The sequence below is a fragment of the Protopterus annectens genome, chromosome 2.part0, assembly GCF_019279795.1.
Source record: "Protopterus annectens isolate FY-2018-M chromosome 2.part0, PAN1.0, whole genome shotgun sequence".
In the NCBI taxonomy this organism is placed as follows: Eukaryota; Metazoa; Chordata; order Ceratodontiformes; family Protopteridae; genus Protopterus; species Protopterus annectens.
Window position 1 is genome coordinate 565,661,015 of NC_056728.1, and position 25,268 is coordinate 565,686,282.

Here is a 25,268-nt window from a genome sequence, read left to right on the forward strand (position 1 = left end):
TCCCCCTTTTAAAACTGAGTAGATAGTCAGCTTTCTTTTGATAACCATGTTGCCAAAGTGGTTAGAAAATCCTTCTGTGTGACCCATCTGATCACAAAAGGGTTTGCATCAAGATCTAAGGATGTAATGGTGCCCCTCTACTCTTCCCTCATCACACCCATTATTGAGTAAAATGCACCAATTGGAATGTACCTGGCTAGAGGCTGAAAGGGATTACATCATTCTTTTTTTTTTTTTTTTTAAGGACATAGTCTTGACATACCTTCCTGGCATTACCTCCTTTAGTTTTTAAACTTTTGTATGAGTAGCTTAATGGCTGTTTGCTGAGGTTGGTATACATCCAAATTATTTAAGAATACAATTTTTCTGCATTGTATGGCTGTATGAATAAAAAATAGTGATTGATTCACAATACCTAAGTTTCAGGTAATGAACTGAATATGCTTCAAAATGTTAATTAATATATATATATATCTGTATAGGATCTATATCAGCATATTGAATGCTAAAAATGCCGAATGCAATTTAATCGAACTGAAATGTTCGAAGTCTCAAAAAAGTGAACTTACAGAACATCGAATGTTAAGTTGTCATTCTCGCCTTCATTCTTGCTGGATGGGTTCAGAGCCGATCCTCGGCTCCGACTCAGCCTATACTATAGCTCGAGAGCTATTTTTTACCAGCTCGAGGCAGCCCTATATTCCCAGTACCATGCGCTAACTCCCCAGATCTCGTTTGCTGCTTCGCTGCGAGGTTGCCTTTTTTTGCCGGCTCAGGTCAGTAAAAGAAATTTCAGCAAATTCTTCTAAACTTGGTTAGTTTTTTTCAGATTAGTTCCCTATCAATACAATTTTACTTAATTACGTATTAGTAATTTTTTCGTTGAGCCCTACCCACCCCTTTTGTTAATTTTTATAATCGGGCCTACGGGCTTTAGTTTTTTGTTTACTCTCCCCCTTATTGTGTGTGTGAGTTGTTTTATTCAGCCCCTTGTGTGAAAGTAGAGTGAGTGTGTGTGCTGACTGTTTTACTGTCTTTAGTGTAACAATGTCCAAAGACGCTAAGGTCTCGGGATTCAAGAAGTGTGACTCGTGCTGTCAGAAAATGTCTCTGACAGACTGTCACACTTCTTGCATCTACTCCTTGGGACCTTTGCACCTGCAGGACTCTTGTTCCGTCTGCCACGGATTTAGTTCAAGAGTCCTGCAGGAGCGTCATAATAAGCTTATTTTGAGAGGCTTATTGAAGCCCGATGACTCCCCATCCAAGTCTGGCTCAGGGAAGTCGTCTAAGCCTGCCAAGCCCTGGGCTCCAGTTTCTGAGTCGAGGGCTGGCGAAACTGAGATTGCCTCGACATCGGCTCCAGTCGGAGCCGATGCGAGCAAGATCATATCCGCTCCGAAACCTGTATCGGAGCCGACATCAGTGCGCAAGTGCTCTAGATCTCCTTCATTAGAGTCTATCCGATCGGCTCCAAGATCACCCCTTCTATCAGAGCGGAGTCATAGGACTCATTCCTCCATGTCGTCCAGGCTTTCCGACCATGTTATCAAGAGGGTGGTTAGTAGACTCATAAATCTCAGGCACTGGCCCAAATGCTCCAAAGCCCATCTCACCAAACTGTGGCTCCCTCGGTGCCGCCTTCGATTCCTCCTCCGACTCTCCAGTTGAGTTCGGAGCCGGAGTTTGTCGGAACCATAACCTTGCCCACGTCGGAGCCGATACACTTCTTCATTTGTACCGTCTGTGGAGAAGTCCGGGTGCCGAGACTCCATTGTCTGCTCCGAGGGGGCGAGTGGCATCGGACCCTTGTCCGACCTCGCTCTCCCACTCGGAGCATCAGCTCTAGTTAGTTCGGCCCCGACATCATTCTTGTAGCCTTCTCTGTCAGTGCTGCTGGCGGTTCTGGTGTCTTCGGTGCCGGGACTGTCTTCGCTGCCTGATAGGGGGGCTTTCGAGGTGATGAGGAGCGTGCTGGATCCAGTGTCCACTCCAAGGTTGGGTTCTTCAGCTCCTCCCTTTACAGTGCTTGTTATGGTCTCTGGCCATCCTCTTGCAACTGATAGCAGAGATCCAACGCATAGGGTACCCACTTTGGGTGTCTCATCCTCCTCCGAGGCCTCTCCTGAAGCTTCAGGAGAGCCACCTAGGAAAAGAAAGTGCAAGAGGTAGCACGTAGACTCCCCTGAGTCTCTAACCTCGGACATCGACTTGGATGAGTTGGAGGGCTCCCCCAGATCCCCCTCTGAAGATGTCTCCTTTTCAGATATACTAGAGATCCTGAAACAGAGGGGGATTGGTCCACACTCAAACACTCCGAGGACGAGTCCGTTTACCTTGATGTGTTTGGATCTCGCCCTTCCACCTAATGGGTGTCCCCCCCTTTCGATCCACTGATGGAAGTGGTGGCCAGAAAGGCGTGGGCAGCTCCTGACTCCATGGAACCTACCCCTAGGAAGCCTTCAAAATTTATTTCTGCTCCGGTGGACAAGACATTTCTCACCAAAGGTGTCTCGGTAGATGCTATGGTGGTAGCAGCCGCCACTAAGAAGGAATTAGCTGATCCTTCTGTACCTGTTCATCCTCCTAACAGAGTCCAGGACCATGGACAGGTACGGTAAGCGGACATTTGTTTCAGTGACCTTTGCTATGCGATCGCTGAACTATTTGTCATTTCACCCACCTTCAGAGAGATTTGCTCAAAGAACTGGGTGAAACTGTACAGGATCCTTCTGCTGCGGGGTATCAGGACAAGATTAACTCCCAGCTGGCTACCCTGAATTCCATCACCAATTCCTCCATGCGGCTTATCTTTTATGCAGCCGATGGAGTGAGTAGTGCCTCAGGCACAGGTGTTGCGTTGAGACGTCATGCCTGGATGCGACTCTCTAATTTTGCTGATTCCTTCAAGGCGTCCTTCACCAACACCCCCTTTGATGGTTCAGAATTGTTTGGACCTCGGGTGAAGAATACCTTTACCAGGTGCGAGCAAGATGGTAAGACTCTCTCTGCCGTGGGAGTCCACTTTTCCACACCATCTAGACCATACCCCAAAGGTCAGAGGGGTGGAAAGATGTGGTTCCAGAACCACAGGAGTCGCGCCCGCCGCACATGGTGAAATTCCCCCTAGATGCAGGGGGGGGAACAATAGACGCCGCCCCAGGGGCAGAGGGGGTCCACAGAACCAGGGTTCCAGGGAGTCCATCCCTGACCAACCCTTTCAGCATCCCTGAGAAGCTGCCCGACTGTCCACCTTCGGAGGCAGTCGGGGGGGGAAATTATCTCTGTACCCGGAAGCCTGCTAATCCCTCTCTCAAGACAAATGGGTACAGTTGATTATTTCCGAGGGTTACAAAATCCCTTTCATTTCCCCTCCAAACCAATTGCCAAGACCCTCCCAGACATACCACCCAGACAAAAGGGTCAGGCACAGCTGGAAATAGAAAAGCTGTTAAAAAAAAAAAAAGTCATCCAGGCAGTCCCAGCAGACCACCTAGGATCCGGAATCTACTCCAGTTTCTTTTTGGTACCGAAAAAGACAGGAAACTGGAGAACCATTTTGGATCTCAGCAGACTGAACAAATCTGTGCAGAAGACAAAATTTTGGATGGTAACGCTGCAGTCCATTCTGCCCTTCTTGGGCAGACACAACTGGATGTGCTCGTTAGACCTACAGGATGCGTACTATCACTTAAAGATACACAGGCGCTCCAGGAGGTTTCTCCGCTTTCGGCTGGTAGCCAGTCATTACCAATTCAGAGCCCTGCCCTTTGGTCTCACCACAGCCCCCCCGGGTGTTCACCAAATGTTTGGCAGTAGTCACGGCTCACCTGAGACAAAAAGGATTCCAAGCGTTTCCATATTTAGAAGACTGGCTCATTACCGCTACCACCAAGCAGCATCTTATCATAACCAGGGATTACACCATTCACATTTGCAACAGGTTAGGTATTTCCATAAATTTTGCAAAATCCTTCTTGTCACCTTGTCAATGTATAAACTTCATAGGCACCTTGTTAAACACCACAGAAATGTCTGCAACTTTAACACCTCAGAGAGTGATAGATATACGGCAGAATGTCCACCTTCTGATTCAGTCCAACAAAGTTCAAGTCAAGTTAGTACTGAAAACATTGGGCCTCATGGCAGCGGCGATTCCCCGTCTTCCCTTAGCCCGCTTCCACATGAGAATTCTTCAGTGGATGCTTTTCTCTCAGCGGTCCTACCAACAACTTCCTATGACTCACATCATCTTGATAACCCCGACTTGCAAGAAACACCTCGCCTGGTTAATGGTCTCCCCTCAACTTCTTCAGGGCAGACCCTTTGTTCTTCCCCCTCCAGTTGCCACTTTGACAACAGATGCCTCCCTGATCGGGTGGGGGGGGGGCACTATCAGGGCAGGACTGTCCAGGGCACATGGCAACAATTAGAATGCCACCTGCACATAAATGTCCTAGAGATGAGAGCAGTGCTTTTATCGTTGCGAGCCCTTCAGGACTCTCTTCCCACGGGCACTATAGCAGTTCAAATGGACAATATGTCCGTAGTGTGGTACATAAACAAGCAGGGCGGAACAAAGTCCTACCCCCTATGTCAAGAAGCACTCAGACTTTGGCAGTGGGCGATCTCCTCTCAACAGTTTCTGATAGCAACGCACATCCCCGGGAGATCCAACGTCATAGCGGACAGATTGAGCAGAACAATTCTCATCCCTCACGAGTGGTCTCTAAATCAAGCGGTAGTAGAGAGAATTTTCTGAAGTGGGGCCAGCCTTGCTGCGTCCTTTTTGCAACACCTCAAAACAGCAAGTGCCTCAACTTCTTCACTCTCTTCCCCCTACCAGGCCACCCCCCCAGAGACGCTCTAGTCCACGATTGGCCTCGGGGTCTTCTATATGCTTTTCCCCCTTTTCCGTTGATCCCAAAGTTAATTCAGAAAGCAACCGCATTGAGATCCAAAATGATCCTCATTGCTCCTTACTGGCCTCGACAAGTATGGGTTCCGTTCCTGCACCAATACCTTCTGGAACAGCCCTGGCATCTGGAACCATTTCCAGATCTTTTGACCCATCTGACGGGCAAGCTGCACCAGTCTCTTCAGTCCCTCAACCTCACAGCTTGGTTGCTCCACTTCCAACCATAGCCAGGCTTCCCTTCATTTCTCTTCCTGTCCGTGACATTATTCTTGCCTCCCATAAGTCTAATACCAGGAAGACTTATGCGAGCAAATGGAAGCGTTTTTCTGTCTGGGCACAAGCTCGGTCCTTACACCCTTTTCATGCTCCAATTCACAAAGTTCTTGATTTTCTGGCAGAGCTTTTTCATGCAGGTTCATCGGCAGCCACTATCAGAGTTCAACTAGTGGCCATTGCCAGTTTCCATGTAGGACTTTCGGAAACCAGTATTATGTCCCATAAACTCTGTAAAGTTTCCTCAAGGGCATTTTCTTACTCAGACCTCCCATTAAGGATCCTCCTCCACAATGGGACCTGAATTTAGTGTTATCTTCACTAATTCTTCCTCCCTTTGAGCCTGCAGCTTCTTCTCTCAAGCTCCTCTCTTGGAAGACTCTGTTTTTGGTGGCTATAACATCTGCCGGCAGAGTGTCGGAGCTTCAAGCCTTGTCTACCCGTTCCCCTTATTTGGTCTTTCATAAAGACAGAGTAGCTCTCAGAACAAACCCTTCCTTTCTACCTAAAATTTCTTCTGAATCAAATCTGAATCACACTATTCACTTGCCGGTTTTCTTCCCAAATTATTCAAACCGGGCTGAACAGAAACTACATTCCTTGGATGTTCATCGCCAATTGAGGTATTTTCTAGACAGAACAAAACAATTCAGGAAATCAGAACAGCTCTTCCTTTCTTATGCTGACGGGAGGAAAGGACTTCCAGTTTCAAAGGTAACCCTTTCCAGATGGTTAGCTTCCATCATTACCTTTGTCTACGAGTTGAGACATAAACAACTTCCTTCAAAACCTAAGGCTCATTCAACCAGGGCGCTATCAACTTCAACAGCCTTTCAAGCAAGGTTACCTTTAGATGCCATTTGTGCAGCAGCTACTTGGGCTGCTCAACATACCTTTATTACCCATTACAAACTGGATATAGCCTCCAGAAATAGAGCTGACTTTGGTTCCACTGTACTCAGGAGTCTGTTCTGTTGAACCACCCAGGACCAAGGTGCTAGGGACGCTGTCCCATCCAGCAAGAATTAAGGCGAGAATGACAACTTAACATTAAGACGTTATGTACCTACCATAACGTTCCATGTTAGTTGTCTTCTTCTTGCCTTCTTTCTTGCGTCCCTTCCCTCCTGCCCCCCTAGCCTAGACAGACTTGAAGGTTCTGAGATCCTTCTATTTCATGATGTTGCCCCTTTCTCCAGGGTTCCCATATCATGACTACTATTGCCAGGGAGACTGTATATATATATATATATATATATATATATATATATATGTATATATGTATATATTGTTTTTTTGTTTGTAACAAAAAATTCTATGCTGTGTTAGCTGCCAAACGAGATCTGGGGAGTTAGCGCATGGTATTGTGGGATATAGGGCTGCCTCGAGCCTGTAAAAAATAGCTCTCGAGTTATAGTATAGGCCGAGTCGGAGCCGAGGATTGGCTCCGAACCCATCCAGCAAGAAAGAAGGTGAGAACAAGACAACTTGCATGGAACGTTATGGTAGGTACACAACTTCTTATTTCTTTCCCTGGGAAGGATATCGGTGTTCCATGCAAAAAAAAAAAAAAAACATTTCAATAATTTAAACACTGTTAGAAGTGGGGGGTTCGCCCACCACACCCACCAACGTGGGGGGCTGTGGCCCCCACACCCTCCCTACTTAAATATACCAACTCCGAGACCTCACCACAGTGGAGGAAATAAACTTTGATGACGGCCCACCGATTTCTTTCCCTGGGAAAGAAATCAATGTTCCGTTAGTTCGCTCTTCTGAGATTTCGAACATTTCAGTTCAATTAAATTAAATTTGGCCTTTTCAACATTCGAAATGCTGATAGGAACCCATATATATATATATATATATATATATATATATATATATATATATATATATATATACACCCTTAGAAATCTTCCATACATGTATATTCATCTGAGAGTGTTTTTTTCTTTTTCTTGGAAAGCATTACATAGTATGAGAAATTTTTTAAAAATATGCAAACCTTTAATTTTATTATAATGTTTAGCTTTTTGTACTAAACAGTATACCTTTGTATTTTTTTACGACTGTGTATATCGTATTTTCAAACGTGTAGCTAATTTTGTATCATTTGTAGCTATGTTTTGCCTGTATAAATAAGTGCTGTGACCCTGTTGCTGGAACAGAGGAAGGGCATCCGTCTATTCCACCAGTGACCTGGGCCCTAGAAGGGGAAAGTGAAGCAGTTGGCAGCCTACATTTGTTTTCTAAAGGAATGAAATAAGTACTGCATAGGGTATCATTTGGCTGAGATCAGTTTAAATTGTGGCTTAAACCTTTTCTACGGCTGTATAAGAAAGTGAACATATAACTAGTATCGTTGACTGCTGTTCTGTCCATAGACTGCCGTACCCCTTTTAGTAGACTTCACCAGCAGCACCAGTAAGTGATTGTCCTTGAGTCTTATAGGCTGCCGCTTCCTTACTCCCCATCACCAGTATATTGTAAAGCAGCAGTGCTGCATTCACTGGAAAACTGGGTGATCTACCTAATGAAGTTGGACAGGGGCAGGTTGGCAAGAGCATTTGAAGGTTTCTGGTTTGACTGGAATGATAAAGCAGCTCTTCACTGCAGTACTGTACATGCTTAAATGGAAGTAGCATAGCCATCTGTAGTGCCAAATGGTCTTGATGGTGCCATTAGCAAGCAGGATATGTTTTATTTTACATGGTTCTAGGTTGCTGCTACTGCTACAACTTTGATATTGGGAATATGGAGAGAGGTGCTATGCTCTTCATGTGTGATGTATGGGAATCTTGTCAGTGGTATTCCTTTTAGCATAGTATATACATGATAGAGAAGACGTCATGTTTTTGTGAATGCAGCAGACAAGTAACACACTGGATACATTTCCACCATAAATAAGTGTTCTGTACATTTCATATCCATAGAAGCACAGTATGAAACAAAGTGCACAGGCATAGTTTAACTTGGCTAATGATTGTATCGTCAGGCACTCCGTGTAATGTTTGAGAGCAGAGAGATGTTACTGTTGTGTGGACCTTTCTAAACTCATAAGAGAACTCTGAGTAGGTTGAAATTAGTTAGAGGTACTTTTTGTTGTCACCCTTATCCCCACAAAGTTGACGACATTCCACAGATATAATGGTCATAAGACAGTTAAGTGATCTCCTTTTCCGTTAAAATACTAATGAGTTACTGTAGCCATTTTGAAAGTGGTTGCAGGTCATCACTGTTTTGAACTGAGCTGCAGCACTCCATTGGACATAGAAAACAAGTCTTCTTTCATTAGCATCTTTATATGAATATTCATATGGACACCTGCTGCATATGTCATGTGAGGATCCCATTGCTAAGGACTTCACTCATTCCTTCAGGTGTGTAAAACTTGTAGTCTCATGACAAAGATCATCACTGCCTCTGGTAAATGTGTCTAACATCCAGGAACTCAGTTTGAGAAGAGTGAGTTCCAGGATGAACAAGTCCGTAAACCATGGCAGAGATGCGAGGAGACTACTGTCCCCAATGTGAAAGTAGCAGACTGCCTTCATTTTATAGTTATTTGAGAGAAATGAAAAATAAAAACTCTTGATTTTAGAATTATAAACAACGGTAATAAACAGTTCAAAACTTCAGATCTCAATTCCTGTACTATAACAATACTGAAGAAAAAAACTTCATCAGACTTGGTCACTGGAATAATTCAGCTTTAATTTATGATGTTTCAACTGAACTTCATCAGATCAACTTTTCAGTAACAGCTTTGCTCATGGAAAACTAAATATATGCTTAATGAAAACAAAGGCTCATAAATCATGATCAGGTCATGCATATTAATGAACTAAAATGGAGAGAAACTCATGATAGTCTAGCATACCAGTATAAGCAGACATGATCTAAACAAACCTTCCTTGCAGCCCCACAGGGACATATATCAAAAGGGCTTAAAACTGAGATTGGTCTTGAACTTCAGACCCGCTGAGTGTTGCATTCTCTGTTTGATTACAAAAACAAAAAAACACATGCCCTTGTTAACACAAGTAAGTTGTCACAAACTCTAACCACAGGGGCACACAGTGCAAGTAAGAAAAACCAGGTAGCAAAAATTATATAACCAGTCCTAATGGAGCAGCCTACTTAAAATAAAATAGAAAAATAATATGCACAAGAAAATAACCAAATTGTAAATTTATGGCTAAGGTGCAGAATTCAGACAAGAGCAGAAATGATGATCAAGCCTTACAACTAAACACGCCAATATTAAAAGCCAAACAACCAATCTGAAAAAATAAATAAAGGGGACCAGTGCTGATGTAGTAGTCGGTGGTAAGCAAACAAAAACAAGGAGCTCAGTCCAAAAGGAATCAGACCATGGGACCAGAATCTAAGCTGCCTAATCAAAACTAAAATAAGAAATACTAATACAGTCCGAGTAAACTGGAGTGTAGAACTAGTAATTAAGCCCTATTCTGTCTCCTGACAAAAACAAGGTATAACACAACTTCCCTCATTAAAGGCCATTTGGCACTAAGGTTATTGAACAGAAGAAGGGCATTGACCACAACTCTGATCTGTGATATATAACAATAAGTAACCTTTTTTTGCTTATTTGTACTAGTTATTGCTTATTCTAACCATTTTAGCACATTGTTATTGTCTGCTGCCTATTTTTACTATGTTGTATTGCTATAAACGAATCTACACTATAGTATTGAAATTGTTTGCCTTACAGAGCCTGTTAAATCACTTTTATTATTGTTGCACTGTTTGTTAAGCTTTTTTTTGTTAGTTTCATTATGTGAAAGGTATTAACTGGACATTTTCTCTATTTGTTAAACATATGTTTGTTCTTATTTCCTGACAAGGAGTGTATCATATAACTGATTTGTTTGCAGTTAAAATCATTCTCTAGAGTTTCCTTACTCCTTTATCTGTTTGAAACTTTCATTTAGTGTCTCACTGCTGTTTTTCTGCTGTGATAAACATTCCTGTAGTGTTTTCTGCCTAAAATAGTGTACCTAGTAGCTGTAGCATAGTTTCTCCACCCTCACTGCTTATTGGTGTTTCGTTATAATACTTGGTAGCTTTGCAGTTGTGCCCGCCCCTAGTGTAAATTTGATCCGAGACACTCTTTCAGTCCAGTGTTATAATACAGAGAGAACATTTGGGAAGCCAACCCCCTTAGTTTCTTAACCTTGAATTATCTCCTTTATCTTTTTCCACTTTACTACAAAAAAAATTCAGCTGCTTTTACAGTATTTGTGTTTAGTCTCCCTGCTCTATCACTCCATATTGTTTTTTCTGTTACTTGTTCTCTAAAGTGTTCAATTGCATCTTCTCTGCTGCATTTATTACTACTTGATTTTAACCTGTTTAAATTTTAAATGTTGCCTCTTAGTTTTGGTTTAAGCACTTGGGCTTTAGGCTTGCCCCTTAGCTCTCCTTGGCCTCTCTCCCTCAGATTCTGACAAATGTGGATGGACAATTTCCTATGGTTTCTCTTGCCAGCCTGGTTCATATGGGCATCCTGAGACAGTGTAGCAACTGCCTCATGTACACTGACAACCATCTACTACTACCACCTAGGAACACGATTTGTGAGAGATGCAATTACATAAAGAAGCTACGGTCTGTGCTGTCTCCCTCACAAGCCAGTATATCTGGCACTGAGAAGGCTGTCAACATAATCACTACACCTCAAACACCACTCACAACTACATATCACACACCCACATATGCGCAAGTTCTCAACAAAAACAAAACCAAACAAAGGAGTCCTCAGAGGTAAAAACACATGAGAACTCCACAACCCTCCACACCGCATACCATGCATAGTACACACACCAGTGTCTCGCAACCACTAAGGCCTAACCGGAAACCCAACATATTAGTCATAGGAGACTTGATTGTAAGACACACACATGTGGTACTCCCCAGGCTGGATAAGGAGAAAGTCACGGTTAGTTGTTTATCAGGTGCCAGAGTCCGCCATATCACACACACACACACACACACACACACACACACACAAGTCTCTCAACAGCAGGTACTGTTATGACTCTGTCATAGTCCATGTTGGCGTGAATGACTTGAGACATACCTCCCTGGACTGGATGAAGAGAGACATGATTAAGCTCACTGAATGTGTCCCAGGCAGGTATGTCCGTAGCCTTAAGCAGCATTCTACTGTCACCCGGAATGACGCCTCAATACAAATAGAAAAATGATTGACTTTAACAATTGGCTTAGTTTCTGGTGTCATTCCAGGGGGGATCCAGTGCCTGACAGCCTGGGAAGATGTGATCGACAGACCATGATGCTTTGCTCACTTGTCTCACTTGGGCTTCAGGCTACTGGCAAAGGCTCTCTTACCTCCCCTATAGTGCTTTTTTTTAGGAAAAGTCATGAGGTCGATAGCACCAACATAAAAATCTCAAAATGCAAATTAAAGGTCATGCTGCTAAATGCTAGGTGTCTAAACATGAAACCGCACTCATTGCAAGCATTCCTAACCCTGGAAGATGCTGACTTTTGTGCAGTCACAGAAACCTGGTTCAAAGCTGTGGAGAACATCCCAGCCTTACCTGGTTACACATCCTATCATACATTCAGACCCCAAAATGTGGGCAGCAAAAAAGCCAAAGGAGGAGCTTCAATATATATTAAAGACACACACACCTCTAGGCTGGTCAAACAGTATGCCGCACAGGAGACACTCCAGGTGCAGTTAACCGTTGACAAGACCCCTATTCAAATTATAGCTAGCTAAAGGCCCCCAAATTTGACTCAAGATGCCCACTCCACCTATCTGGACCTCTTCAACTCTATCAAGATTCAGCCCTTTACCCTGATCCTGGATGACTTTAATTACCCAACCATAGATTGGAAAAACTACTCAATGCCAGCACACAGTTGTCCAGAGATTCCTCAATTTTATCAATGCAAATCCTTGGAACAGCTAGTTGATACCCCCACAAGAGGTGATATCTTGGACTTGGTATTAACCAACATGAGTAACCACTGTAGCACCCATATGGTATTATCCTCCCTGGTAAGATTCGACCGTAAAGCAGTCACTTTCGAAGTCACCATCTTCCCTGACCCCCTATAGCTAGGGTCATACAAAAAAACTTCTCTAAAGCTGATAACCTCCTGTGGGATGGTATAAACAGCTTCACAGCCCCCTTCCCCACTGTAGGAATTGGCACCAGTGTCCAAATCTACACCAAAGTACTGTACAAGCATTTATATAGATGCATGGAATCAGGAATTCCTGACGGGACAAAATCATCCTCCGCAAGGAAGAGTAAACCTGTCTGATGGACATCTGCAATAAATAAACTATATAACAAAAGGAAAAAAAATGCTGTCCAGGACCAAGGAGCTGGTGCCCAATTGGAAGCAATCTGTCCTTAGCCTGAATAAGCTAATAAGAGCACTAGTGAAATCCTGCAAAGCCAGCTTTGAGTCCAAATTGACCACATATACTAGAGACAATCATAAGGCCTTCTTCACATTTGTCCGCAATTTCAAAGGAAGCACCCAGATCTGTTCAGAACTGGTGGTCAAGGACACCACATAAACAAATACTGTAGATACAGCCAATCTACTAGCTGACAGATTCAGTGAAAACTTCTCCCCTCTGTCCCCCATCAGTAAATCAGAGCATCCTCAGTACCTGCCCCCCCATCCCTTATCACTAGGTAGAAGGTCATCACTGCCCATTCAAAGGCAATAAATACAGCCTCCATGGGACCCAATAACATCCCAGCCTGCATCTTACATGAACTTGCAGCACCATTAGGCACCCTATTCAACCAAAGCCTGAGTACCTTTGTCCCAGCCGAGTGGAGAATAGCCACTGTCATCCCTTGACACAAAGGTGGAGTGTCCACCAGTCCAGGAAATTATTGACCCATCAGCCTAACTAGCCTGATTTGCAAGACCAAGGAACGAATTATCATGGACCTCATTAACAGGGACATTAGGCAACCTCCAAACACTCAACCCCACACAGTTTGGCTTTGTCAAGTGGAGGTCATGTCTGTTAAATCTGGTCGACTTCTTTGAGACAGTCACCAAAGCCATGGATGAGGGAAGACTGTGCACACAGCCTATCTTGACCTGGCCAAAGCCTTCGATGCTGTTCCCATGAGGGCATAGTAGATAAACTCTCTCAACTAGGCATCGACCCATATATTACCAGATGGGTAGCAAACTGGCTCACTGATAGAACCCCCCTCATCAAAATAGGGGAAGCCACCTCAAGCAGTAGGCACGTAATGAGCAGCTTACCCCAGGGATCAGTCTTGGGGCCTCTGTTATTTGGTATATACTTCTCTGAGGTGCAGGCCAAAACCAGTGGGCTATGGCTGACCAAGTTTGCAGATGACTGCAAGCTGGGTGCAGTCATCAATTCCCCAAGTGAAGTAGACATCACCCAAGAGGGTTTCACCCAAACAAATGACTGGTGCCAGAAACATGGCCTCAAGGTGAATGCTAAAAAATGCATCATCATCCCCTTCAGGGAGAGTGACGTCTCACATCACATTAATAACATCCTAAGTATGCAATCAGTAGTGAGGAATTTGGGCATCCTTAGTTGATAGCAACCTGACTTTTGACCACCATGTTGTTTCTGTTGTACGGAAAGTTTTCTTCATGCCCCACCTCATAAGTAAGGGTATCTCATCCAGGGACAGAGGTCATAAAATCCCTGTATTCTTTCCTTATAAGGCCAGTTAATGAGTACAATGACCCCTTTGGCATGTACCTTGCAAAGCGCATGCAGCAGCTGGAGAGACCACAGATGTAACTCACCAGTAGAATCCTGGGCCTCAAACACCTACCCTACACAGTCAGAGTCCCTCTACTAAGTTTCATACAGACTCCTCAGAGGTGACCACTATCTGGCAAACAAAGCGGTCTCAGACCTCGCCTTGATGGGACTGCTGCATATCCGCAAATCAAGCTCCACTCGAGCAACCCATATGCGTGACCTCAACCTGGTCTGTGATACCAGTAGAACATGTTGACGGGACAGATTTGTGTCCCAGAGATTCCCCCATCTGTGGAATAGACTCACTTTCCATGTCAAGCAGAGTACCTCACTATCCCTTTTTAAGTGCAGCCTGGAAAACTGGATGGGAAACAGAAAATGCACTCCTGGGATTCCACCCGTGTCCCTGCTGGACAGGCCCTCTGGGTGCTGACTTGTTTAACATGGACTAAACTCTCAGCTAGGCTTATAAGGGCCTCAGGGCTAATAGTCTAGTAACCTCCTATGATCCTTGTAAAAGTAGTTTAAAAACCAGAGTGATGAACCAAAGAAAGAAAAAAAAAATAGATAACATTCTGAGGACCACAGTGAAGAGATGCGTGTGAGCATTTGTGACAACAGAGAGCCCACCTTTAAAGGTACCTACCCTTTCCGTACTGTCCTTTTTAATTGTCCTTTCTAAATCAGATATGATATAATCCTGCCTTTTTTTTTTTTTTTTAAACAAAAGGAGGATCTGGGTCTAGAATCTTCCTCACCATTCTGTTACCATAGTGGAGCATTTGTTACAAATTATCCTTTGTATTTCATGAGCATCTTTACTGAAAGTTAGCATCATACTACTATTTAGTTTTTCTTTCTTTTGGTCAAGTTTAGTGAGTTCTGAAGTTACATAAATCTTATTTATGGTTTGTATAGATGTTCGTGCTACTTATGTAGTCCAACGCCAAAACTGCACAATTCTAGGGAAGAGAGATATTCATCGACACCAATATTTTAGAGATTTGCCTAACTGTACAGTACTTATTTTGTTGACCAAATTTGTCAACAAAACCACAGTCAGCTGCTACCAGACTTGTCATGGATCCCTGATATACACATACACACACAAACATATGCACTCAGTCATACATGTCTGAGGTTAACCTCTTGCTCACTACCAGTGGATGCTCTTGCAGTTGAAAACCCTACACTTTGCTCCCAAGGTTAAGAGAGCTGATTTTTCAACATTCAGTCTTCCCTTCCAGCTAGTTCATCAAGCACAGTCATATTCTCAAACAAGGTATGTTTGTGAAGTAATAGAGTTTTAACATTTATGCCAGCAGCACCAACATTCATTGGGTCTCTCTGGCTTACATCAGTTTACACAATAAAAATCTTTCTTTGGTGCTGAAATTCGAATATATTTTTTTCTTGAATTCAGTAATCGTACAGTAAGACAGTTTTATGATTTTTTTATAGTTAATTACTTGGTGCCTGTTTTCGGATTCATTTTTTCCTTTCCTCTTCATTTCTGTGTCTGTTTGGATCACTCATGTTCTGTCCTCCTTACAGCTGCTAATGCCCAGTATCATTTTACCTTTTGCGGTCTCACACTTTTGAATGCATTTGTCGTTGTGAGTTTATTATTTTAAATGGAATATTCTCCCAAGCTTTTGGATCCCACATCTTGACTTTTGACTAACAGCATGTCATTGGTGCAGTTTTAATTACTCAACGTGCAATGCAGACTCTGGCTTCTTATCTGTTGTCAGTCTCCTGTGTTATCCCTTATTCATTTGTTGCAGGTTAGTAAAAATATTTTGCTCTGTTCTTAAACTTTATGATGGAATGTATACTTCTCCCTCTGGTTTTGTGGATATAGTGAGCTGGTGTTGTAGCTTGTGAAATATTGTAGCTGTTAGCTTGACTTGAAGCCTTGGGTAAAGTCTCTCATTCTTTAAAAAAACTGAAATTCCATTTTCATGAGTTATCTAAGAGTTATACCCATAATTTTAGCTCTAGTTTTTTGGTTATCACTGTGATTTCATTGTAGCGTTTTGGTGCATCTGTGTACATGAAAATGTTTAAAACTGATTCTAGGTACAGAATACTCAGCAAGGCAAACTTGACAGTATTGTATGCTATAAATGTGATAAGAAATGTAACTCGTTAACAAGTGCTCTGACCCAAAATTTCATGAAAATCCTTTGTTTTTCCAATAATTAGGAGACACTAAATTTGTGACTTTTTTTCCCATTAGCTTAGTAGAATGTCAGCTTTCCTAACATTATCTTGGTTATATATGGAGAAACATTTCACTTTAATTCACTTTGCCGTGTAAAACTTTTGAGATTGTTTATGAAACTTTGTCTATAGAATCTATTAAGTCTTCCCAGGATAATAAAAACTCAGTATAATTCCTTTTCTGTAACAAAAAAAAAGAAAGTTTTCAGTTTGTGTGCTAAACCATATGCTTTTGATAATGATCTAGTAGATGGGATAGCTATGAATCCTTTTAAGATTGGGTTTTTGAAAGTCCCCTTTAATTGCACCAGCTAAAATAGTGATCACCCCTGGATATGCAGTAGCACACCTTGCCCCAGCCCACCACATTATCTGAGTTGTGCTTTATAAAGATTCAAAGCATCATGGCACTGTGCACTTTTAATATTCCTAAAGTGTACACCACTACACAAGTCAAAATAGCAATTGCAAGGTGAAATATGTAAATATGTATATATGTGTGTGTTGTGTGTATGTATATATCTTCATACATGTGCACACAAAAAATATAATTGTGTTGCTAAATGTTTGCTATTATAGTTAGATAAAAATTTCAAAAATAACTGGATGAAATTATGTACATTTAAACCTGTTTGCTAGTATTCCATACTCAACACCCCCCACATAGAAAATCAATGTATTGGAGCTTCTAAAATAAAATGTCATGTTTAAAAAACTACAGCAATTAGTAAGTAGACTTGGTTTATGCCTTCACCTCTACACAATGTTAACTGCTTATTAAGTCACTGCACTGAAATTAAACTGCACAGAACACAGCAATGCAGGGACTTGTAAACCTGCAGCTAACTGAAAGTATTAATCTCTGCATAAGTAATACAGCAAATGACAGCAATGCACAATAAGTACCCGGCAGTATGAGGCAAGAGAAAATGGTGCATTTGCCAGTTACTTTGCTTCTTAAAATGGAAGAGAATTGCATTTGAAAACTAGCTAAGTGAGCCATTAAAATTGCGAGGTCAAATTGTGGATACCTTGCAGAATTAGGGGCACTTGGGAGCTGTGGACAGAATGGTAATTTGGTTATCATGGAAGAACAGACTTTTAGTGCAGCAGCTTGATGTTTACTCTGTGCAGAAAAACATATATCTGTTTGTATTTATGTAAGTGAATAATAGCAGACCTAAAGCCATTCCTCTCAAGTGTCCAGATTTTTGCAGAATGTCCATATTGTTGCAGCATATTTTTGGTGTGCTTCTCATAAATGTTTTGATTTTCTGGCAAATCATGGAGGGTGGAAGTCAGTAAATAAACATTTGAGTTTCAGACTTCATGTGCTTAAAATGAGTACTAATGTAAAACTTAATATTCTAACTACTTTCTAGGTTAGTAAGAGCAGTAAAATCGTCCACCCCATTATTTTTGGCTTTGTCCAGATTTCTTTGTGCTTAAAGGTTGAGAGGTATGCTTAAATGTGAATTCTGCAAGATTAGTAGGAAATAGGAGTGGGAGGCATTCCCTGCTAAATAGTGTCCCTGATGTCATTGCCATATTACCATATTACCATAATCGAGCATCACGAGTAATATAGGCATGACCACGCCCCTTTCATGTGTCAGTCAAGATAGGAATGCCCCACCTGTACAGTTCCACCCCTGGGGTTATCTTTTTCTCAGTAAGCCGATTGCACATAGGAGTTATGTAAAGTGAAAACAACTGGTACACATTTAAGACTGTCTATATAGCATAGATAAAGCTATGAATTGCTATTGAGTTTTAGCCTGTACTCTTGCAGTTGATTTTCGCAGTTTTCACTTGCAAATAATGTGCAGGTTTGCAGTTCTGAGCAAGTCACTTTAACAGAATGGTGCTCTTGGGTCACTCCTAAAGAGATTCACTCCGACTTTGTGGGATAATTTAAGTAGAAAAATAGTAATAAGGGAGGTAACGTTACGCATTTCAGAATGAAAAAAGTGTTTTATTTGTGTATCTGTGTGCACGTGTGTGTGTGTGTGTGTGTGTGTGTGTGTGTGTGTGTGTGTGTGTGTATGTTGAGGGGGTGCAGGGGCAAAAACAGATAAAAAGGCACTTTGCTTGTGACTTTAACTCTCTGTCTTACACACACACAACCTCCTGGGCAACTAAAAACCAAGATGTATTTTCTTTGTTTAAATGCTGCAAACAATTCTTATGAGTAAATTCCAAAATGATATGGAATTATACATGTCTGTGCTGTGTATAGTACCTAATGTGCTGTATTCTGTACTGATTGTTGAAATGTTTTCCACTGCTGTCATAAAATTACTCGTAATGAGTACATAAACTTAATTACTGAAGAGAGACAAAATTACAACAGCCTTCACATACATAACTTGTTGGAGGGTCTTTACTAAACTGCTGACAGAATTGTGGTTATCTTCATTTGGAATATTATTAGTTAAAACCTCTGTGATGTATGCCTCTGATCATGACTTTTTGCATTTTCACCACTGAATTTATTAAAATGAATTTACATAGAGGAAGCAATCTTTTAAGGCATACTTGTAGTGAATGGTTAATTGAAAATGCTGTAATTGCATTTACAATTACTGTCTTATCCTCCTAAGGCAGTAGTTTTTCATGCATATGGAAGTTATTAATGGGTAGTATATTCACAGTCTAACTGGATAGCTATTAGCTAAGAGACTGACTTGCTAATTAGCTGAGAAAGCAAGCTATGCCATATCATGGGGATTCCAGAACCACAAAAGTGAGGGCACAGCAAATTCTTGACAAAGCTTAAAAAACTGCCTTTCAATGGAATAGCTTACTGCTGCTATTGGAACTGACTTTTAAGCACTGGATTTGGTGCATGCGGTCGAGTGAAACATACAGAAGACTCATCTTAGAAGGTAATTGCATGTTTTCTAACATAATCCAAGACAGAAAGCTAATGAGTGCCATACTGTGCACGTGTAAGTTAAGAGACGTGTCAAAGCTCCCATTCTGTGGCATACAGTCTGCAAAGCTACAGTGCAGAGTATGCGAGTCAATTTAGTGGCTTTATGTATTTAAACTTTTCAATGACCACTGTACACCCACTCATTCCCTTCATAGAATGAGAGCAGAAATGCTTTGTGGCCATCATCCTGGAAGTCATCAAAGTGATGTTATTCTTAATCCCCACCAATCCCTATGCATGTCCGAGCCCAAGGGTGGTACTTGCAGTGGTGAAATGCAAAGGTTTTGCTTTCTACTCCCGTAATGATGTTAACTCTAGAAGTCTGACGCCCCCCTCCCCCACACACTCATAAGCAGATGCTTCTCTGTCTTCCCTGGTCTGCCCCAAGGATAATAGATGAAATGGATATCCCAGGACACATGCTGCTAATCTGGGATGCGCAGGCATTTTTTCCTTCCACTTGTTATATTGAAAACCTCTGCATTGTAACTGGCTAGCTGGTGCATATTTAAATAGGAGAAAAATAAAGCAGACTATGTTCAACTCACATTAACATTACCTCTAGGCGACATTATTTCATTAGAAAAAGAGTGCATATCTGTTAAAGACCTGCTAAGGCAGCATATGTGTGACTAATTCTAATGGCAGTGATTCATACTGTATTATTGCACCGATTTATATACAGAAATCAGCAGAATTATGTACTTAAATTTGTTGACAGAGTAGTCACACTGCTGTAGGCCCTTTAATCAAGGGTTACACAAGGAAGACTCCACAAAAGATGTGCACACAGCAACAAAATAAACAGACATGTTCCGACATAATGCACTTGTGTACTTTATAACCGTTACAATAGTTTTATCACTACGCATACGTTAGTATGTGAGGTTTACTGTTTTGGTTAAAAATAGAAAATCTTAATAGATGTACTACCAACAAGTACTAGTCTGTAACTACAGTAGTAAACGCACAATACTGTGTGGTAAAATTCGCTTCACTAGCACAGATTCAGTGTGTATACAGTAATGAACAAATCTGAGTTCAGTTTATGGAAGTTTGTAGTTTATGCGATTATTTAATGATACTAGATGTGTCTGAGGGTTGATTTCCAAGGTAATCTTAGAGGTGGCACACCTAATTCCTTTTAGTAGAGTATTTCTGAGATGAGAATTCTGTATGGTACAGAAACCTGGACAGTGAAGGCAGAGCAGTTGTTGAAGCTAGAGCTTATGGGGATGTAGTGCCTGAGATGGGTGGTAGAATGCACACTATGAGACAGTGAAGAAATGAGGACATCAGTGCAAAAGCCCAAGTAGCTCCAATTGCAGAGAAGGTCAAAGTGAACAGATTGTGGTGGGCTGGGCACATTTGCCAGAAAAGAGAGGAGAGTCCAGTGAAGATGATTTGGGACAGACAAAGAAGGCAAGAGGAAATGAGGGCATCCAGCAAATGGATGGATTCTGTGAGAGAAGACCTGTGACAATCAGTTGTGACTGATGAAGAAGGTAAGAATGTGGCATTGAATAGAGAAGAGAGATGGCAACAGCTGAATCAATACCCCGAGCCCATGTAGAAAATGGGGGAAAAGGGGGCTGCTGCTGCTGCCGCTGATGATTCCAGAGATGAGAATGCAGTTATTAAAGGCCTTAATCCTAACTGTGTTGCTGGTGGGAATGAGTACTGGAAGTGGCATTTTTGAGGATATCTGGCTGCTTGCTAGGAATATGTTGTGATAGAGTGGTGAATAGAAAAGTTGAGTCCTGAGAATAGCAGAGGAAGTCATCACTGCTTCAGGTGAAAGGGCTCAGGAACCCTAAAAAGGGCTTACTTACCATGTACCAATGTAGTTTTGAACTTCAGCTGGTCCAGTAACTTGTGTCTGTAATTACTAAGGTGTCTTGCAGATAGAAAAGAAAAACAAATCCATCACTCCTTTCATCAGAGGAAGAAAAAATGTTTTTGAATGGTTAGCACCTTCCCTCTTAGTATGTCATACATGCCCACAAAAGCACTTACACAATCATCAGGCGGTCTCTCTGTTAGAATGCCAGACTTTATAAAGCTGTTAATATTGTTGATAATTGTAATTGGACTATGGAAGGTTGTAAGGTCTATATTCTGTGAGGAAAGATCCTTTGCGTTTAGTAATGGTGATGATTTATGGGAGAAAAATTTTCAACATCCCGAAGTTTGAAAAAAAAAAAAAAAACACTTTTGTTTTTCTTTCTTATAAATTAAATTTAGATCCTGGCACTCTGTTTCCACTGCTACTGAAGATCCTTCCATGTTTAAATTCCCTCAGGAGTGCTGCTCAAATGGTCTCCAACTTGAAAGATGATTTGGCCTCACATGATAAGTTAGCAGAATATGTAGCCCTGAAACATAGCTCTCAATCTCTTGGTACAAAAAAATCTGAACAAAGCCAAAAATAGGGACAAATGTTAAATACTGCTCTTATAAACGTAGAAAGTTGCTAGAATAAAAGATCTTGTTTACCATGCACTTTTTGAATTGTACATAGTCTGAAACTCAAATGACTGCAATTATTTAGTGAATTCAAACCTTACTGATTTGCTGCAGAAATTCAGAAAATCACAAATGTGGGTGTGCCTTCTTTGAAGGTTGGGCGCCAGGCTGGCAACTCAACACCATAAAAATTCACTTCCAGTCATTAGAGGGCTGGAGTTGCACTGTGGCGACCCCTAACCGGGAAACCAAATGAAAGACGACAAATTTTGATGAGGAACAAACCAAATATATGAGGCAAAAATCTGTACAGTTGAGAGGTATGCCCTGAAATCATTGAGGTGATCCTGTGATGTGGCTGATACTGCATCCAGAGCATTCATATTAGGAGGAGTTTTGAGAAAGGATACCTTGCTAAACTCTGAAAACATACAGAAGACTATTAAGAGATAGATTCTGGATGCCCCAGTGAATGGCTGTTTGGTTCTGTGGCTCAGCTTGTAAATGAACAAATGTGTAAAGTAATTATGAAGAGGGCTGAATGCTTTTCTGTACATCTCAAAACGATGTCCCTCTTATTGGTATCATACAGGCTACCAAGAGGCAACCTCTACCTGATGTATAGAGCCTCAACAGATCCTGTCTTAGCACATCTGTTCGCAAGTCCAGTGAAGTCAGTGAAGACCACTTTAAGGGAGCTCAGTCTCTTTTGCAACATTAATTGAAAATATGTTGGAATTATTGGCATGCATTACAGAGAATATCTCCTCTATGGAACCTTCTTCCATTCCACATAAAGTGAAGTTACTCTTTTTAAATGGAATTTGGATGAATGGATGGGAAATCTAAAATTCACCTCCAGTTTAGCACCCATTTCCCTTACGGATATGAGCAACAAGTAAATGTCCCAGCATATCCTTGTTTTGCCTACCTCTGAGTCATTCATGCGCAAAACAGAAGGGCTAAAATCTGCCATGGGAATGTAAGGCTAGGCCTATTTATTGACATTTGATTATCAGTTAAGTCTGAGTAGAAGGCCATGTGCAGCAGAGGCCCAGGAAAAAAATCTCCAAATTATTACAAAACATTTTGAGAAAAATAATTTTACAATCCTCAAAAATATCTGCAGTTTAAATAATGCTAACAAATTAGATATGATACAAAAACATTGGTTAAGAATCAGTGCAAGTTGTATGAAAATCATTTAATATTTAGTGAAATTTTTAGACAAGTTTGTAGAGAAATTAAAGGTAAGTTGGTCTAGTACAAATTGCAATATGAAGTGAGGGGAAAAACAGGCTTATGGTATATTTAAAGAGAAAGTCAGGGAAGAGAATTTAATCAAAGTAAGGAAGTAAGTGAAGAAGGGAAAGAAAGGAGGTATAGGGAATGAAAACATACTTCATATTTAGGGATATAGTGTATCCTGGTTTTGAGCAAGAACAGAGACAGATTTTAGCTAGGAAGTCTTTCAGAGTGGTTTTGGAAGTTGGGAGAGAGGTTATTGACCTGATGGATAAAGGTAAGGAGTCCGAGGTCTTGGCAGTCTTGTATGAGTACAGACAATGCTAAGCAGATTTGTAGACGCAGGAGTTTTTTGGTCATTCGATCACAGTGATGTACTGGGAACATAGTTGTGTAGAATGTTTTTTAGTGCTGGACAGGCCTGTGTATTCTGGATAATTTTATAGGTGGTAAGAAGCTTGTGTATATTTTAGTTGATGAGGCAGTTATAACCAATTTAGGCTTTTAATGCTATACAGTGGTGGGTTTGAAAGGGGTATTTGCTGCAAGTTTAACAAATTTGTTATAACATTGTTCAAGTTTTAACTTTTGTGAAGCCTGGAGGTTAGTAAGGATGGGAACACAATAAAGAAATGTAGGGGAGGGATAAGTAGTAGCAAATGTAGTTTTAATTGTGTCTGTGAGAAGAAAGTTTTTAGCTCTGTAAAGCATCCTTAGTTTTTGAGTTTGTCCTTATGCAATTTTGTATATGCAAGTGAATGTAAGATTATCATCCACTGTCAACCCTAATAATTTAGTATGAGAAGTGACTTCAGTGGTTGTATTATCAAGAGAGAGATTTAAATGTTGATCTGATGTTGTCCTTTTCATTCATTCTTCCAAGAATGGGTTCAGATCCAGTCCACTGATCCGACTCTGCCACTTTTCTAGATTCTAGGATCTAACTCTCATGGTCCTCCCTTACCCATAATACCCTGACCACTGTCTTACTTCAGATCTCATTTGCCACTCTATGGTTCGGTCGGGATTGCAATCTCTCAAGCTCGTTTTGGGTTAAGGGAGTTTGCAAATTTATATTTTTTGTCTTAAAATCTTATTTCCTTGTTATTAATAGTACCTTTCTTACCTCTTTTCTAAACTTTGCTAGCTACCAAATTTAAGAGTGTTCCTTGGTAGTCTTCATTACCATTGTTGGTAACTTTTCTTCCTCTATTACTACACTTTGAAGTATTTTCCGGTTATAGCATTGCTGGTATAAATCTTTACTGGCTGTTCCTCCTTGTTTGTAGTGTCTTGTCATACAGTATGGCTAAAAATTCTACTGGACTTTAAAAAAAAAAAACCTGTGAGTATAAGATCCCAAACTGATGCCCACAAGGAGTTTGTCTGTTGTCTACGCCCAGTACACTTGGACATCTCCTGCTGGATTTGTGCTGCGTTTAATACAAGGGCCATTAGTTGATGGGAGGAAAAAGCTTGTTCTAAAATGCATCATTCCAGCTTCTGCTTTTTCATGTGATGCAGCAAGGGCTCAAACCCCCTGTTGTAAATCCAAGGAGCATCCAAAATGCTCCCCTGCATGGTCTCCTAAGTCAGCGCTTCCTTTTGAGCTACCTAAGAAAATTTCAGAGTTCAGATCTGATGTCTAATGTTGCCAAGTCACCTGGGCTCTGTAGTCCCAGCTTTTCACTGGAGCTGGTGTCCTGAAAGTTATGGTCTCCTTTCCTTCAGGAGACCCCTAAAAAGTCTTCCAGACCATCTTCTGCTTCTTCTTCCGTTATGTCTTTTTGAAGTCTTTCTGAGGCAGAGGTGCATATAGGATGATGAGAAAATTCCTCAGAGCACATATCCAGATGGGGTCTTGCTGTCTCCCATCGGATGCGTGAGCTTTAGACCTTTTTTCCAGCCTATTATCACTCCTCCTCAGATCTGACATGTAATTTTAGAGCACTCAGATCTGAGATTTCCAAGAGTTGAACCACTGGATCTGAAGATGCTTCTGTCTTCCACACTGGTGACTTCCCTGAACTGATTGGCTCATACCCCCCCCTGGAGCAAGATGGTTCTCGGAGCTGAAGCATCTGAGTTGAATCTGCGTAATTGGCTTCGACTCTGAAGTTTTCAGAGCTGTCACTTCCCCTCATGGCTTTGGCATTGGACTGTTGGCTCCAACTCCTCCCTCTGAGTGGACAGTTGGGAAGGGCTTTGGGTAGTCTGCACAGTCTCTGCTCCGGTCATATTGTCCTGGACTTCTCCTTGCCCTTCCACCTTCAGTCACCCCAGAGCAGTTTTGACTGTTGCACCTTTGGATGCATGTCCTGTTCCCTCATTGGATATTGTGTCCATGTCTACTCATCCTATACCTCAGGGACAAACAGCCCATATGAGCTTCCAAGCAGTTCCCACCAGGGAATTCC

The 25,268-nt window shown here is 41.6% G+C and overlaps 1 protein-coding gene across 2 annotated transcripts in view; it reads left to right on the forward strand.

The window, feature by feature from the left end:
• GAK (cyclin G associated kinase) overlaps nt 1-25,268 on the forward strand; it is a 2,484,892-nt gene that overhangs the window by 1,190,811 nt on the left and 1,268,813 nt on the right. The gene's annotated exons all lie outside the window — the stretch shown is intronic.